The 15,899-nt window shown below is 46.3% G+C and overlaps 1 protein-coding gene across 4 annotated transcripts in view; it reads right to left on the minus strand.

Annotated features, from left to right (window-relative positions):
- FGF1 (fibroblast growth factor 1 (acidic)) overlaps positions 1-10,831 on the minus strand; it is a 66,473-nt gene extending 55,642 nt beyond the window's left edge. For 3 of the 4 annotated variants that reach the window (XM_015414320.1, XM_015414321.1, XM_015414318.1), the window contains exon 1: positions 10,355-10,831. The gene's annotated coding sequence lies outside the window, so the exon portion shown is untranslated. The remainder of the gene's footprint in view (positions 1-10,354) is intronic. The other variant, XM_015414319.1, reaches the window with a different exon arrangement.
- Positions 10,832-15,899: the final 5,068 nt, after the last annotated feature.

The raw sequence follows: 15,899 nt of genomic DNA on the forward strand, positions 1-15,899 counted from the left end.
AGGGCAGACAAAATGCTAGGGAATTGGATATCGTCTGTGAGGCATTCACGAGCTACTTCGCAAATAAAGTCTTGGCGCTCCACTGCGACCTCCCCACCACAGTTGAAACAGTGAGTGAACTTGAGGCCCCTTGCACGTCTTCAGTTCCGGGTTTAGAGTGCTTCGGCCTGCTCAGCCTGGAGGAAGTTGACAGATTGCTTGCATCGGTGCACCCAACCACATGCAGCCTTGATCCTTGCTCCTCCTGGCTCATTAGAGCGGGTCACAAGGGGCTGCGAGGTGCCCTTAGGGAAATTATCAACAAGTCCCTCACGGAGGGATGGTTCCCGAGGGCACTCAAGAAAGCGATGGTCCACCCTCTCCTGAAAATACCTTCTCTGGACCCAGCCGAATTGGCCAACTATCAGCCGGTGTCCAATTTGCCCTATTTGGGCAAACTTATTGAGAGGGCGGTGGCTCTCCCGGCCTTCGATGGGATGCCTTTGGTGCCAGCGTCGGAGGTTAGGAGTTTGGGAGTGCTCCTGGACACCTCGTTAACTATGGATGCCCAGGTGGCTTTCTACAATCTTTGGCTGGCTCGGCAGTTGGTTCCCTTCCTCGACTGCGATGACTTGGCCACAGTGATCCACGCGATGGTCACCTCAAGGTTAGACTAATGTAACGCTCTCTACATGGGGCTGCCTCTGTCGCAAATCCGGAAGCTGCAGCTGATGCAGAATGCTGCGGCCAGGCTGTTGATGGGTCCGACCTACCTGAGGGACCACCTTTCCCCACATATACCGCCAAGAGCACTTCGGTCGGGGACACAACACTGCCTGGTGATTCCAGGCTCCCAGGAGGCAAAGCTTGCTGCAACCAGGGCCAGATCCTTCTCAGTGGCGGCCCCCACCTGGTGGAACGAGCTCCCGGAGGAGAGCCGGGCCCTGCAGGACCTGGTGCAGTTCCGCAGGCCTGTAAGACGGAGCTCTTCTGACAGGCCTTTGGGTAGGAGCCGCCACTATCATACCATCATTATTAACTGGCCCTGGGAAGAGAGAACGACAGTGCCATGTAGCACTGATTGGATGTACCATCTTAGACACGCCATCTTGAAGAAAGATTTTGTTTAGAACATCTAGAGCACTTAATATGTTGTAATTTTGTAATAATGGTTTTTATGGTTTTAACTGTTTTTATGTGTTGGCATATGCCTATTTGTGAGCCGGCCTAAGCCCGCATTGTGGGGAGGGCGGGCTATAAATTAAAATTATAAATAGATAAAATAAATAAAAAAATTTACCCCACCCTCCCCGCGAGCGGGCTCAGGGCGGCTTACAAGAGGGCACAAGCCCATACATAAAAACAGGATAAAACAATAAAACCATTAAATAACAACAAAAACAAGAATAAAGTGCTCCACACAAACAAGATGGTCTCCGAAGAATGGTATCAATCATTTCATTGGGGTGATATTGTCCTGTCGATGGCCCAAGGCCAGTCCAGTGGTATCAGTGCCATGCAAGATTGTGGCAGATCTTCCGGGGACCGCCCCTAACCCCGTTGTTATCTCCACCGTTGATAGTGGTGGTAGTGATAGTGGCGCCCCCTATATAAAAGCCTGGTGGAAGAGCTCCATCTTGCAGGCCCTGCAGAACTGCACAAGGTCCCGCAGGGCCCTGATCTCCTCTGGGAGATCACGTTCTGTACTAGCTGCAGCCTCCGGATCTGCAACAAAGGCAGTCCCATGTAGAGAGTGTTACAGTAGTCCAGCCTTGAAGTGACCGTCGCATGGATCACTGTAGCCAGGTCACCGTGGTCGAGGAAGGGAACCAACTGCTGAATCAGCCAGAGGTGGTAAAAGGCCGACCCAGCAGTGGCTGCCACCTGGGCCTCCATAGTTAAGGAGGGATCCAGGAGCACTCCCAGACTCCTAACCTCCACCGCTGGCACTAATGGTGCCCCATCAAAGGTCGGGAGTGGGATCCCTAAGCTTGGTCCACTCCGACTCAGGCACAGGACCTCCGTCTTCGTCGGATTAAATTTCAATTGACTCAGTCTAAGCCAACCTCCACTAATGAGCCTAACAATGCATCTTAAAGAAGGATCCCCATGATTTCTGATCTGCTGCAGTAGTGAAACTCCCCTTATCACTGGGCAGGAGATAGTAAATGACTGGATTTGCTGAATTTTAGAGAGATAAGAGAAAACAGCCTGTTTTATAGGCAATTAACATTCTCCCACCAGTGCTGCACAGGGCATTTGCCAGCCCTAAAAGGGCAGAACAGGCAGAAGAAATTATTTGGCACTCTAAAACATCAAAAGCATTACAGAGAGGGAAGAGCTAGCCCTTGGGAGCCTGCTGACACAGGCAGGAAGAGGTACAGGGCAGAGGATTTCCATGCACATACTGGAAGAGGTAGGATCCCTCTATGACAAGTCAGTGACTGGTGGAAATGCACACAGACCTATCAACATGATAATCTTTGGTGACAACATCGATAAATTCTGTTGATTGGTCAACATGATGATCACATTATCTGCTCATTCACTCTGTCTCCTTCTTCATCCACTGATTCACTCTATCCCCTCTCCTTTGCCCATTGCTTATGCTCTCCAAACTGAAGGAGCATTAGCAAGCCACAAGAGCTAACAGGGATTAAATACTCTCACCAACTATTTCTGTAGTTAATTTTTTTAACATTTGCACTCAGTATCATGGCTGCATGAAATAACAGAGTCTTTAGTTCAGGTTTTGATTAATTAGTTCCCTCTAGGAAAGGTGGCGATACCTTATTAGACACATTGCCCTTATGCATCAGACTTATTAGATACTTGAATTAAGCTGGAAGACAATGGATAGGCAGTGTGGATGCTGACGCACTGACATAATGGGCTGTGACTCACCCCTTTGAAGAAGCTGGGTGACAGGTACTTCCAAGCAGTCATTGAGGGCAACACCATTTAATAGTTGCAAGTACTGTAAGCAAGGCACTATAACTGAAACATGTTGGCCCAAACTCAGGCCTGTTATGGCTCACAAACACAGGTGACTTAGAGGAAGTACTTGGGGGTATTAAGAAGGACAACAGTGACTAATACCTACAGTTTCAGCATCTCTAATTCCAGGTCTTGCATGTAGATCAAAAGAAACAATGGGTGTGATGTTTAATGTGTTTTACTATGCAAGTTGAAAACAAAATTCTTACCTTAAGGCTGAGACATGAACAGTTACTTTTTCCATAATTCTTTAAATCTCAGTGAGGCCAAGATCATTTAACTCATGTACAAAACAAGATTAAAAAAGATAATGAGATCAGTAAATGCTGACAACAACATTCCAATATGAAAAGACCCTGTTATTAGAACCTCAGAACTTCTGACTAAGTCTTTTCTTTATTCATTGTAAACCAAACATCTAGGTGAATGCCACACACATACAAATAAGCTGAAGACCACTAGACATACCTAGGAGATCATCTGTCCATGCCCTAGGCAGTCACCCATCCAGATGGAGGGCCACTAAGCCCATCTGCCCACAGCGTTGTGAGATCCATTGCAGCATGGCAGCACCTGGAGGGTGCTGCAGGCATGTTGGTGCGCCAAGGCAGTGGGTGGCTATGGCCTTCCCCTGTTGCTGGATCCATGAGCAGTGGCAGCATGGCACTCAGCAAGTGTTAGCTCTGGGCACTGCCATGTATGGAGTCTTTCTCCATTGGTTGCAAGGGCTCAGCTTTAGCAAGTTACAGTCCCAGCCTCAGTGAGGGCTAGGATTGCCAACTCCAGGTTTAGCCATTCCTGGAGATTTGGGGCTGCAGCCTGGGGAGGCTGAGAACTGAGGAAAGTGGAAATTTCAGTGGTGTATAATGCCATACAGTCCACCCATTAAAACAGCCATTTTCTCTAGTCTGGAGATTCGTTATAATTCTGGGAGATCTCCAGATTGCACCAGGTTTCACTTGGAGGTTGGCAACCTTAGGTGGCCTGAGTGTGGTCAGCTTCCTTGCAGCATAGGCAGTGTGTGTGTGTGTGGGGGGGTAAAGTCACTTACCCAGGCTGCTAAAAATCCTTGGGCTGGCCCTTAATGTTTTCCTGCTTTCCCTTCTTGTACCTTCAGAGATATATAAATATAATCTGCCCAATGGAATGTCCCCTCTGTGACACACACACACACACACATATATATAAATATAATATTATCTGGCCAATGGAATGTTCCCTCTGTGATTTAGTTTGCTTTCCACGTTTCATGAAAGGGCTCATCTAATTCCCCATCACTGACCAGGGGATTAGACACTTTCCTGGAAAATAATTACAGGGGCTTAGAACAAAGTTTGAGTCCATTGGCACCTTTAAGACCAAGGAAGTTTAATTCTGGGTATCTTGAAGGTCTTAAAGGTGCCACTGGACTCAAAATTTGTTCTGTTGCTTCAGACAAACACAGCTACCCACCTGAATCTGCAGGGGTTTAGGAAAGTGTAAGAGCTATAGATGTAAATGTATTCCTTGCAATATTTCCCACACTCCATGTAGTTATGCTTAAAAATGAATTCTCTGCTGTAATGCAAACAGCATTTCATTCTTGTAGTTCTCTAACACTTTGGCCAACATGCATTCACTTTTACTTAGGCCACATTTTGAGTTTACAGAATCCTTGTACTTTGAGATAAAAGAAACCTAGAATCCCCGCTTTCCACACTAATTCTGACATGGAATTTATTCTATGTGTCAGGTGAAAGCTGGAACGTGCACATGGCAGCAGCACAAATGCCTCTGTTTTGATTCAGTCCTAATAAAGAGCCAGCCACACAGAGGTCATTTCGGGGGGGATCACGGGGGATCGCAGTTCCCCCGGGTGAGGTATGGGGGCGGGGCACATGACGAAGCCCCGCCCCCCACTTCCGGCCGTCCTGCTTCCGGCCCTCATTCAGCCAGGAGGAGGCAAGAGAAGAGGGAGGGTAAGTTGCTTCCTCCCTGCCTCTCCCCACCCCTGCCTGCCTGGGGCCAGGGAGGGCCTTCGTGGGGCTTCCTTGCACTCCCGCCGGCCTTGCAGGTCCACCGCCGGGCCCCTAATGGGGCTCGGCAGTGGAGCTGCAAGGCCAGCGGCAGCGGCCGGGACCATTGGGGGTGGGGTGTGTGGCCTTATGACACACTTCCGGTGATGTCAGGGGGTGTGGCCTTATGACACACTTCCAGTGATGTCAAGTGGTGTGGCATATGCTAATGAGTTATGCTAATGAGTTCCCCTAGCTCTTTTTCTAAGAAACGACCCCTGCAGCCACACACCACTGAATAAGCAGCCAATCACATGAGTTGTGTACTGACAGGAAAGGCAACAAAGGAGCAGTGGATTCATATGAGAGTTCCTCTTCCTTTGCAAAAACTGCAATAGAAAGTGCAATCTTACTTGTGTTTGTATCTGTGAGAAATTCCACAGAAACCAGAAGACTGTTTGAAATGGGTGGAGATACAGAAAGCTATGAGGGAGGAAACTTGCAGGTCTGGAGAACAGAGATGTTACTAAATCAAACCTTGTTGACTTGACTAGATAAAACATTTTGATATTTGACTTACCACCCACTTCCGGTGATGTCAGGGGGTGTGGCCTTCTGTCACTTCCGGTGATGTCAGGGGGCGTGGCATATGCAAATAAGTTATGCTAATGAGATGCTAATGAGCTCCGGCAGCTCTTTTTCTACAACAAGACCCCTGCTTACCACATAAAATGGAATTGCTCGGGGCCAGACTAGATGTTACATCACAGACATGTATAACTGTTTCTCACTTATAAAAAATGTAAGAAGGCTGCAATCAGAAGTTGAGGAATGGCAGAACAGTACAGGGGCTGCTTAATCCTCCTCCTCAACCTCTTTTTCTCCTCATTGCTTTTCCAGAGAGAAAAAAGATACATACCCCAAAAGCCCCTGAGGGATACTTTTGAGTTGGAAACAAATAGCGGGGAGGGGGCTAAACAGCCTCACATACTTACTTTTCTTTTTTTTAATTGGGAGACTCTTCCATTATTCTGCAAGGTATTGTCTATTAGTCCCCAATAGTAACATTTGTCAGTTCCAGTTGGTCTGATACATATGCTGTAGTCACTTGTCTCCAGAGCTCTTTATCTGAATTATTTGGGAGGCCCTATTATGATTATTTTCGAGGGAGAGAAAATCCACCTTAAAGTGTTAGTTAATTAGCACTCCATTGCAGGCATACAGCAATCCTCATGGGTACATTGGTCAGGATATGCCTGCAAAGTGATTTCAGCACAGAGCTGGGAATAGGGCTTGGTTTTAGCAGAATAGATACATGAACAACTTGCATTAGTTCGGCAGGCAGTTTTACTCCAAACAAAGAGATGGCCTGAGTCAGATGTGGGGGAGATGGGGGAATCTTATTAAATACACCCTATTGCACACAGACAATACCATTAGTAACAAATGCCATAATCCTTTCCAAATAGGGCATTCAAAAACAAGATCTGTTTATCTTTCCAAGCCCTGGTTAATAATTCCCTGAGCTGCTGAACAATTGGGATGAGCTTGCACCCTCAATGTATTGGAAAGTTCTCATTCTGTGTATATATGTGGACCTGAATAAGCATCCTCAAAAAATGATGGAGAAGAGCTGTAGAAGACAGAGGAGGGAGCTGGTCCCTGGCATCACATTCTAAAAAAGGTGTTCTGGTGACAGCTGCTAATAATAATCTGGGCTGATAAAAATTACATGTTAATTGTCTTGATACGAAAAGCAAACCTCAGACATTGAGACTACTGGAATAATTAACATTTTAAACTACACTATGTGAATATTACCTGTCCAGAGAAATCATCACAACCCAAAAGAAGCCCATAGATGCAGACCATGTAGCTGTGCATCACATTCTGACCCTCATCTGGACCCCACTGAACTTGTTAGAAGTGCCTGGTGAAAGGATCCCATCCTTCTGTGTGGCTGCTAGTTGCATGTTGCATGTTGCTAGTTGCATACAGAGCTAGAGTTGCCATGGGGGTCCATATTACAACCCTTTGTTCAGGAAAACCATTTAATCCATTGAGTCTACTGGGAATAAGGCACTGATTAGGCAACAACAAACACCCACATAAGCATTTTCTTCTAGTTTAATTACTTCCATGAACTGGGATACTGGGCGGTGATAGTCCATGAATTGACAGACAAGCAAGTTGCAATGGGACGCAAAGCTGGGGGAGAGATGACATCCAGTACAGTATGAAAAAGACAACATTTACTATATGTTGTCAGATTATAACACTCAACAATGGATTTTCTCAGTTAAGAAGAAAGAAGAAGAAGAGATTGGATTTATACCCCACCCTTCACTACCCAAAGGTATCTCAGAGCGGCTTACAAACTCCTTTCCCTTCCCCTCCCCACAAGAGACACCCTGTGAGGTAGGTGGGGCTGAGAGAGCTCTGACAGAAACTGCTCTTTTTTCAAGAACAGATCAGAACTATGGCTTTCTCAAGGTCATCCAGCAGATGCAAGTGGAGGAGTGGGGAATCAAACTTGGTTCTCCCAGATTAGAGTCCGCGCACTTATCTACTACACCAAACAGAAGAAACCATCAAAGAAAACTGCAATGGTTAGAGGAACAATAGTGTGATCAGTTCTGAGTCTCCATTCATGGACTAGGCCAACAACATGATTATAGAAATGGTATTTCATTTCTATTACATTATACTGTTTAAAAGAGCCTAACTAGACAGGAACCCTGACCTGGATAGCCCAAGCTAGCCCAATCTTGTTAGATCTCAGAAGCTAGGCAGGGTAGGGCTTGGTCATTATTTGGATGAGAGATCACTAAGGAATACCTAGGTCATGACATGGAGGCAGGCAATGGCAAACTACCTCTGAACACGTCTTGCCTTGAAAAACCTATGGGGTTGCCATAAATTGGCTGTGACCTAATGGCAAAAAGAGGAAAAAACCAAAGAAAAAAAGGCAAGCCCTCAGAGACTTATCCACCTATCAGCATCTTGGAATTCCCAACAAAATATGTGGCAGGGTATGAGCAAAATACGGATGGAGGGGATAGGAAAGGACCCAGCCTGCTCTAAATCACTATTGGAGAGGCTCAAAACTTTTTATCTGAATTTACACAGATTTTTCTTTCAGTTCTAGCTATTCACAGAAAAGATTATCCTGCGGGAATGCTACAGAACGGAACAGTTCCAAACAAATGCAACTACAATATCTGCCTCATAAACCTGGGTTCTGTATTCAGCAGACATTATAAATTAGATTTAAGCTGAAAACTTCCCAAACAAGGTAGCCTTCAATTTCACTGTGTGAGAAGAGTAATCATTCCCATAGATTGTAGTTTCTATTTGTCTTTTTCTTTGTATTTGTTTATTATATTTTCCTCCAAGGAGTTCAGTATGGCATACAGTGTTCTCCCCTCCCCCTTTACCCTCGCAGCAACCCTATAAGGTAAGTTAGGCTCCGAGATGGAGGCTCAGAGAATGTCATGGCAGAATGGCAATTTGAATCCAGTCTCTCCTGTCCTAGTTTGACACTGGAATGAAGTCTGATTCCTTACTTCATTTAAAAATTAACTCAAATAAGGACGAACTCGTGACTGATTCACAGGTAAGCATAACTGAAAGGAAAACATGCTAATTGTGGCCACAAAGAAGATTGCGGGTAGGTATGCGAGCCAATTAAAAAAACTAAAGCGAGAAATACTTGTATTATGACCAACTAAAACATCATGAAGTAGCAAACAAGCCTGTGAATCCATCAGATGTCTTCTTTTGGACTGGGTTGTAAACAAGACAATAGGAGGGGTAGATAAGAGATGTTGCTGGACGTGATGAAAAGCTGACATTTATTAACAGTCTTAAAATGGAGCAAAGGAGGTGCTATGCACACTAAATTAGGCTCAGCTATGTTGGATACAAAGAAGATCTCGGTGCTACTTGATTGTGCTGTAGGGTTGCCAACCTCCAGGTGGGGCTTGGAAATCTCCTGGAATTACAAGTGATCTCCAGATGACAGAGATCAGTTCCCCTCGAGAAAATGGCTGCTTCGGAGGGTGGACTGTATGGCATTATCCCCTGCTGAGGTCTGTCCCGCTCCCAAACTCCACCCTTCACAGTCTCCACCCGCCCCAAATCTCCAGGTATTTCCCCACTTGGAGTTGGCAACCCTATTTGAAAATATAAAAATACAAGTTATTTAGATACGTCTTCAACACTGATTGGAATTTATTGGTCCCTTGAAAGGTCTAGAAAGAAAACTAAAATAAAGAAAATGTGGTATTAGGAAAGACAGTGATTAATTTTATGTGATGCACTAGGCAAAAAGTCATGGAAATATTAAAGGATGCATAATTTTCCATGCAATTTTTGTCTGCTTTGAAGAATACAGAATTTATCCAAATCTAGAATTGAAGAAAAATTATCTTCCAACACTTAATAACAGGACGGTGCCTACATGTCCTCCATCTACTAGGTAATGTTACCAGATTTGGTTTGTATTGACTTTATTGTGTAATGTACCACATAAAAATAATCTTCTGCAGTGCCATGTATGAAAATGCTCTTCATCATTCAGATTATGAAGTGTCACATACAAAGAGGAGAAGGAATCATGATGTACCATACCAACCATACCTATATGGTCTGACATTGAATTGCTTCAACACAACAAGCCATTCCTTAAACTACAAAGCCACAAGGATCAACACATTATCACAAGATTTAGCGATAATTTTATGGTAATTACATACTGAGCATCTAAACAAAACTTATCCATGAAGTCTTCCAGTTCAGAACTTTGCCACAAACTTATCTGTATCCAGTTACAGCCATCTCCTCTGCCACAGCTGAAGCTGTGAGCAAGCACATGTGTAAGGCTATTTTCCTCCCAGAACTCTCATTTCTTGATTTTAATGACCTCTAGGGTTGCCAAGACGCCTGAAGAAAACTGTGCACACTTTTAATAGAGACCTAATGTGTAGGAATGGGTAACTGAAGCTTTTCATTGCATGGAGATAAACAACATCACCCAATAAATAATATCCCATATAGCCTCTATTAAAGGGACAGGGCTTTTTTTTCTTTTCTTTTAGGCAGTTGGCACCCCTAGAAGATGCACCATTTCCATCAATATATATTCACATGTTTTACCTGTTTTGCAGGTACAAAAATATAAGAAGTCTGTTTTGACTACAAATCCTAACATTACTGTAGGATGTTGTTCCAGGCATTTTCAAATATCTGTTTTCAAGAGCTTGCAGCCTATACATGCACCACATCACCTAAAGTAGCTACCACTTCCCTCATCCATTCCTCTCCTACATAATTCCTTGGCCCAGAACCTTCTCTAGGATCTGTATCCTATCCTATTCCCTTACCTGCTGCACCGTCTTCAAGCTGATGCTGTTGGAGCCTTTTGCTGTTTGTGTCAGGAAGGCAGGTTCTTCAGGCTGAGCAGTGGGAGGGAGCTGTGCCAGAACCACAGCAGGTTTCGTCTCCTACCAGATTCCCGTCTAGTTTCACTTGGATGTTGCCTGTAGTTTCCCCTCGGTGATGAGAGTTTTTCCTCTTCCTTCTTTTTTTACTGCAGTGCTCAGAGTACAGAGGTGACAGGCCACAACATGCATAGCAGGTTGGTGGAATACTTCCAAAACTGTGTCCGGAGTGCTTGCTACCCGAGAAGCAAAAGTCTGGTCAATTGGCTGAGTCGCCCATCCCACTGGTAGCTGCACAGCTCCTTTCCCCGCTGCCTCGTTTTATAGACAGCTGGAAGAGAAACCACCCCTCAGTCTAAAACCACGAGCTGACACAGAGCAGGGAAAAAAGGGACCCGAGACCGATGGCTGCCGGACAGCGAGCCCAGTAAACAAGAACAACAGGCAGGCTTGCCTGCTCTGCTCGCACAGTTACTGGCAGGCGGCAGGCACTGCAGCAACACAGCTCTTAAGTAAATCATGTCCTAATGGTTTTCCTCTAGACAGATGATTAAACTGGAAGGACCACTCAACTAAGCCAGAGAGATCTGAATTTATTTTGGGGCTACAGTGCCAAGGAATGGGTGGATTGTGCTAGAGTAGGATCATTCTAAAAAAAAAATCTGGATATAAATCTTGTTGCATGGATTCCTGGGGGAGGGTGTTGCTCTAAGTACAGCGTAAGGGCAAAACTAGACAGTGACTAGGGATGTCAGCCTCCAGGTGGGACCTGGGGACCCCCTGGAATTACAGAACATCTCCTGTCTACAGAGACCAGTTCCGCCTGGAGAAAATGGATGCTTTGGAAGGTGGACTCAACGGCATTGTACCCCACTGAGGTCCTTGTCCTCCCCAGGCTCCATCCCCAAATCTCAAGGAGTTTCTCAACCTGGATCTGGCAACCCTACCCCCTTACCCCTTGCTGGTGACCAAGGGAGACCTGGCAGCCCTAACAGGAGCTGCAGCAGATTGCTCTTTAAATGCTAGTCTAGCCATTCACATATAAAGGGTGTATGGTTTCCATCCTCAAGGCGGGGCCTGGAGATCTCCTGGAATTAAATTGCTTTTCAGACTACAGAGCTCAGTTCCCTTGGAGAAAATTGATGCTTTGGAAGGTGGACTGTATGGGAGTATATCCGGCTGAGGTCCTTCCCCTCCCTACACCCCAACCTCCCCTCCCAAATCTCCAGGAATTATCCACCCCGCAGTGGGAATCCCTAGAATGGTAAGTAATTTTAAAAACAGGGGGAGTGCATTGGGTAGGGGATCTGCTGAACTCTCCCTGCTCTCATCATTGCCTTTATCCTCAGGCTTTTTAAATAAGATGTGAACCCAGATGACAGAAAAGTAACAGAATACGAGTGACAGGTGCATTACTTGAGCACTAAACTGCAAGTTGGGAGAAAAGAGACACAAATAAAAGATATTTTGTGGTCAACACAAGACCCCTGCCTTGTAGCTCCTGTGGAATTCCAAAACAAATTATGGGAATTTTTTTTAATATATCATGTTTATTTATAATAATAATAATATATACAAACAACTCTTTAATTTAAAAAATGTTCTGGCAGTTCACAGCATTAAAACATACAATGTCATCTAAACGCAGTGTACTAAAATGGCATTAAATAAGTAGGTGGTAGAACTTTTTTGGCACTAGAATCTTTCTGCATAGTTTAGGATTAACAGGCCATGATTCACCATTTGATTGTGTGGTTATGACATCATGCTAAAGACTGTACCTACCTCAGATAGAAAGCTGCTTATCATGAGCTTGTTAACTGCTGCAAGTCTAGGTATCAGCCTTATGCTGGAGCATCATTTATGTGTAGGTGAGGTGGGGAAAAGGATGACTCTGGGCAGTTGGGCCCAGCATTGGCTGTCAGTCAGTTAGCTCTCAAGCAGCTCCCTGTTAAGCTCGCCTGCATTGCCCATTGCTGGAAGTGTGGGGAGGCAGAATTGGGGGCTGTAGCCTTTTCTCTGATCTTTGGCTCAGATGGAAAGGGAATGGGCTGCACAGGTGCCTTGGGCATTCAGGAACTCTCCCCTTGCAAAGAAAAAGAAAAAAGAAATACTGCACAGTATTCCAGGGTGCTCTGTCCTTGGTCGGTCTTCGGCCATTTAACATTGGAAGGCAATCCTTCAGGATCGGGGCTACCATTTCAGCATCCTAGGGATTGTCCAGCTCTGTGATAAAACCACTTGGCAGGTGGTGGTCTCCTGCATTCAAATCTTGTCTGGGGCCACACACAGTTTTATGATAAAACCACAAGGCAGAGGGCGGTCTCCTGCATTCAGATCTTGCATGGGGCCACACAAACTGGCTTATCTCAAAGTCTTGTTCCTCTAGATACAGCGGTTAGAAGGAAGGCAATTTGGATTTGCAGGCACAGTATCATGTAGTAAAGTCTGGATGGAGATCCCAGGTTTGGCTGGGGGAAGCAATGGACATCAGTTGGCTGGGCCAATGGGGTGTTAGCTGAGAACATCTGGTGCCAGCCCCACCAAGGCTGCTGAACACCATGGTCATCCAGATGCTCTTGTACTTCAGTTGGGTGAAAATGATTTGAGTAGATGATCTGGCATCTTGCTGCAGTGTACAGGCTGCACTGACCTGGAGCATTGCCTGCAGCAGTTCCCAGACATTAAGATCATGTAGTCCAAGTTCCTGCAGAGGAGGGAATGGTGAGGTGCATGGGACCACAAGAGGATTGATTGTGCACAGAGGAAGTTCAACAAGGTGCTCCGAGTGGTGGAGTGATTGAGCACCCAAGTATTTCCCACAACCACAGTAGTCGCAGACCAGATGGAGTACACCTCTCTGCAGAAGGCAATGATATAGGGCTTGGTGATCTCAGAGATGGCTGCTTGATACACATATTACAGGTTCCTTTGGTTTGATGGTAGAGCCAGGCAAGCTAAGCTGCCTGCCTCCTGTCATGTTTAGGAATTGGCTGTGGAACATAGTGCAGATTGTTCAGGGTGGGCTCCCTGTATGACTGGGGGGGGGTTTGCCTCAAGGTGCTCTACGGAGGCAGGGTGCACAACAGCTAACCTTGGGGCTGACACATTGACTATGCCCCCAGGAAGGTGGTGATGGTTAGGAATAGTAGTTTCTACCATTTCCAGCCCTAATACCAGCCCTCTGCCATGGTTACCTCAACTGGTGGGTTGGGGAAGGGACTGACAGCTGTTGGGCTGTGAACTGCATTTGTTGTCTCCTGTCCCCTGTGCCAAGACCTAAGGAACCTATAATCAATAAAGCTGTGGTCTGTTCTTCTTAGCACATGTGTCTGTGTCATTCTTCTCCCCCGCCCCAGCTGGTCCCCTCTCCAGGCACACAACATGGTATAATATTCTGCTGGAAATCCATATTATCAATTGAATTGTCAGTGTGGAAAATTAATCTCGTGTCTATACTGACATATCAAAATAGGATTCCTAATCAAGGGCTGATAAGTGTATTGAAAGATGGACTATTTATATTGTCACAGAACTATAAGGCATTTAATAATGGGTTTTCTTCTTTTGTGGTTTCTGAATCTGTTTAATTGATCCCTTTTTTGTATTTTTTCTTCCTTTCCTGTTTCCTGTTTCTTGTTACCAACAATAAAGAATTAAAAATAAGTAGTTAAATACAGAATTAGCAATGTAGTATCAGCAAGTCAATAAAAAAGAATCAGCACAAAACATACCAGCAATATAGATTTTAACAAAATTAAACTGGAGAGATAAAACTAAGTCAGCAACTATAAGATGAATAACTAGAAGTAGTGGCTGTCAATCAGAAAATACCTGGGCAAACAGGTGCTGAAAAATTATTCCATTCAGTGTCAATTGAAGGGATAGGAGAAGAGCATCTCTGTAGAAAGGATGCTGGACAGATCATTATGAAGTTCATCCCAGGGAAAGCTGAAGAACTATTGTTTGGATGTGATAATGATCATAGAAGTGGGCGTCAACCTATTCCAAGTGATGCTGTTGTACTGTCCTGAGGAGTATGCAGCCTGGCTGGGGATGCTTAGATCTGTGTCTACGGTTAGATTTCAACTGTGGTACATAACACCTTTAACCAACTTCAGATGGTTCTTCAGCTGTGTCAAGAAGCAGGACGTAGCTACAGTGATCCATGCTCAGGTGATCTCCAGGTTAGACTACTGTAATGTTCGCTAAACATGGCTTCCCTTGAAGACGTTTCAACAACCTTAATTAATTCAGAATCCAGCAGTAAGGCTGCAAACTGCAGTGGTCTATAGGCAACATATAATGTTGCTGTTTAAAGATTTGCTCTGGTTGCCTGTTCATCTCTGGTCCCAAATTAAAGGTGCTGGTTAGCCTATAAAACCTTATACGGTGTTGTGTCCGCTGGCCGGCACCAGGGGCCAGCAAGTACCCAGGGCTTGACCCTGGGTGGACAATGGGAACTGGTCTCTTGGTCTCTCCAACGGGGAGCCAATAGAAACGGGGAGGGAAGTTCGAACCTCCCAATGGGATCCAGGGGTGTCCCCTGGACTCCTACTCGAAGTGGCTGGAGATAAGCCCCGTCTCGACTACTTCCACGAAAGCGACCATAAGGGCTCTCAGGAAGATCTTTGCCACCCACGGACTCCCTGACACCATTGTCTCGGACAATGGGACGGCGTTCACGTCAGAGGAGTTCCAGCAGTTCCTGAGCAGCAACCTGATCAAACACATCAGGTTGGCGCCTTTCCACCCCGCAACGAACGGGCAGGCGGAAAGAATGGTCCGGACAGCGAAGGAAGCGTTGAGCCGCCTGACGGAGGGGGACTGGGAACGCCGCATCGCATGTTTCCTCCTGGCGCAGCGGACAACACCCAACCCAGTAAGTGGCCACTGCCCAGCAGAACTCCTCATGGGGCGAAGGCCAACCACCCTGCTGGACCGGCTGCACCCCGACAGGGCCCCAGAGCCAAGGAGCAACCCAGAACAGAGAAAGGCACCCCGCGGCTTCTTCCCAGAGGACCCTGTCTTCGCAAGGAACTTTGGAAGAGGGCCGGAATGGGTCGCGGGCTGCATCATCCGCCCCACGGGCACCGTGATGTACGAGGTGTCAACAGAGGACGGGCAAGTCCTGCGGCGACACATCGACCAGCTTCGTCGGCGCCTGCTCCCAGAACAGACGGACGTACAGAGGGGACGGCACCACAGGCGAGCCCCAGCACGGGAAACGGGGGCCCCGAGGTCCCTATTCCGACCCCCAGACGATCCACCAGGGAGCGGCGGCCCCCGGCGTACCTAAAGGACTATGTGACATGGGGGGGCCGAACCATGGGGGGAGGGATGTTGTGTCCGCTGGCCGCCACCAGGGGCCAGCGAGTACCCAGGGCTTGACCCTGGGTGGACAATGGGAACTGGTCTCTTGGTCTCTCCAACGGGGAGCCAATAGAAACGGGGAGGGAAGTTCGAACCTCCCAATGGGATCCAGGGG

The sequence above is a fragment of the Gekko japonicus genome, unplaced genomic scaffold (assembly GCF_001447785.1).
Source record: "Gekko japonicus isolate JY-2015 unplaced genomic scaffold, Gekko_japonicus_V1.1 scaffold96, whole genome shotgun sequence".
NCBI lineage: Eukaryota > Metazoa > Chordata > Lepidosauria > Squamata > Gekkonidae > Gekko > Gekko japonicus.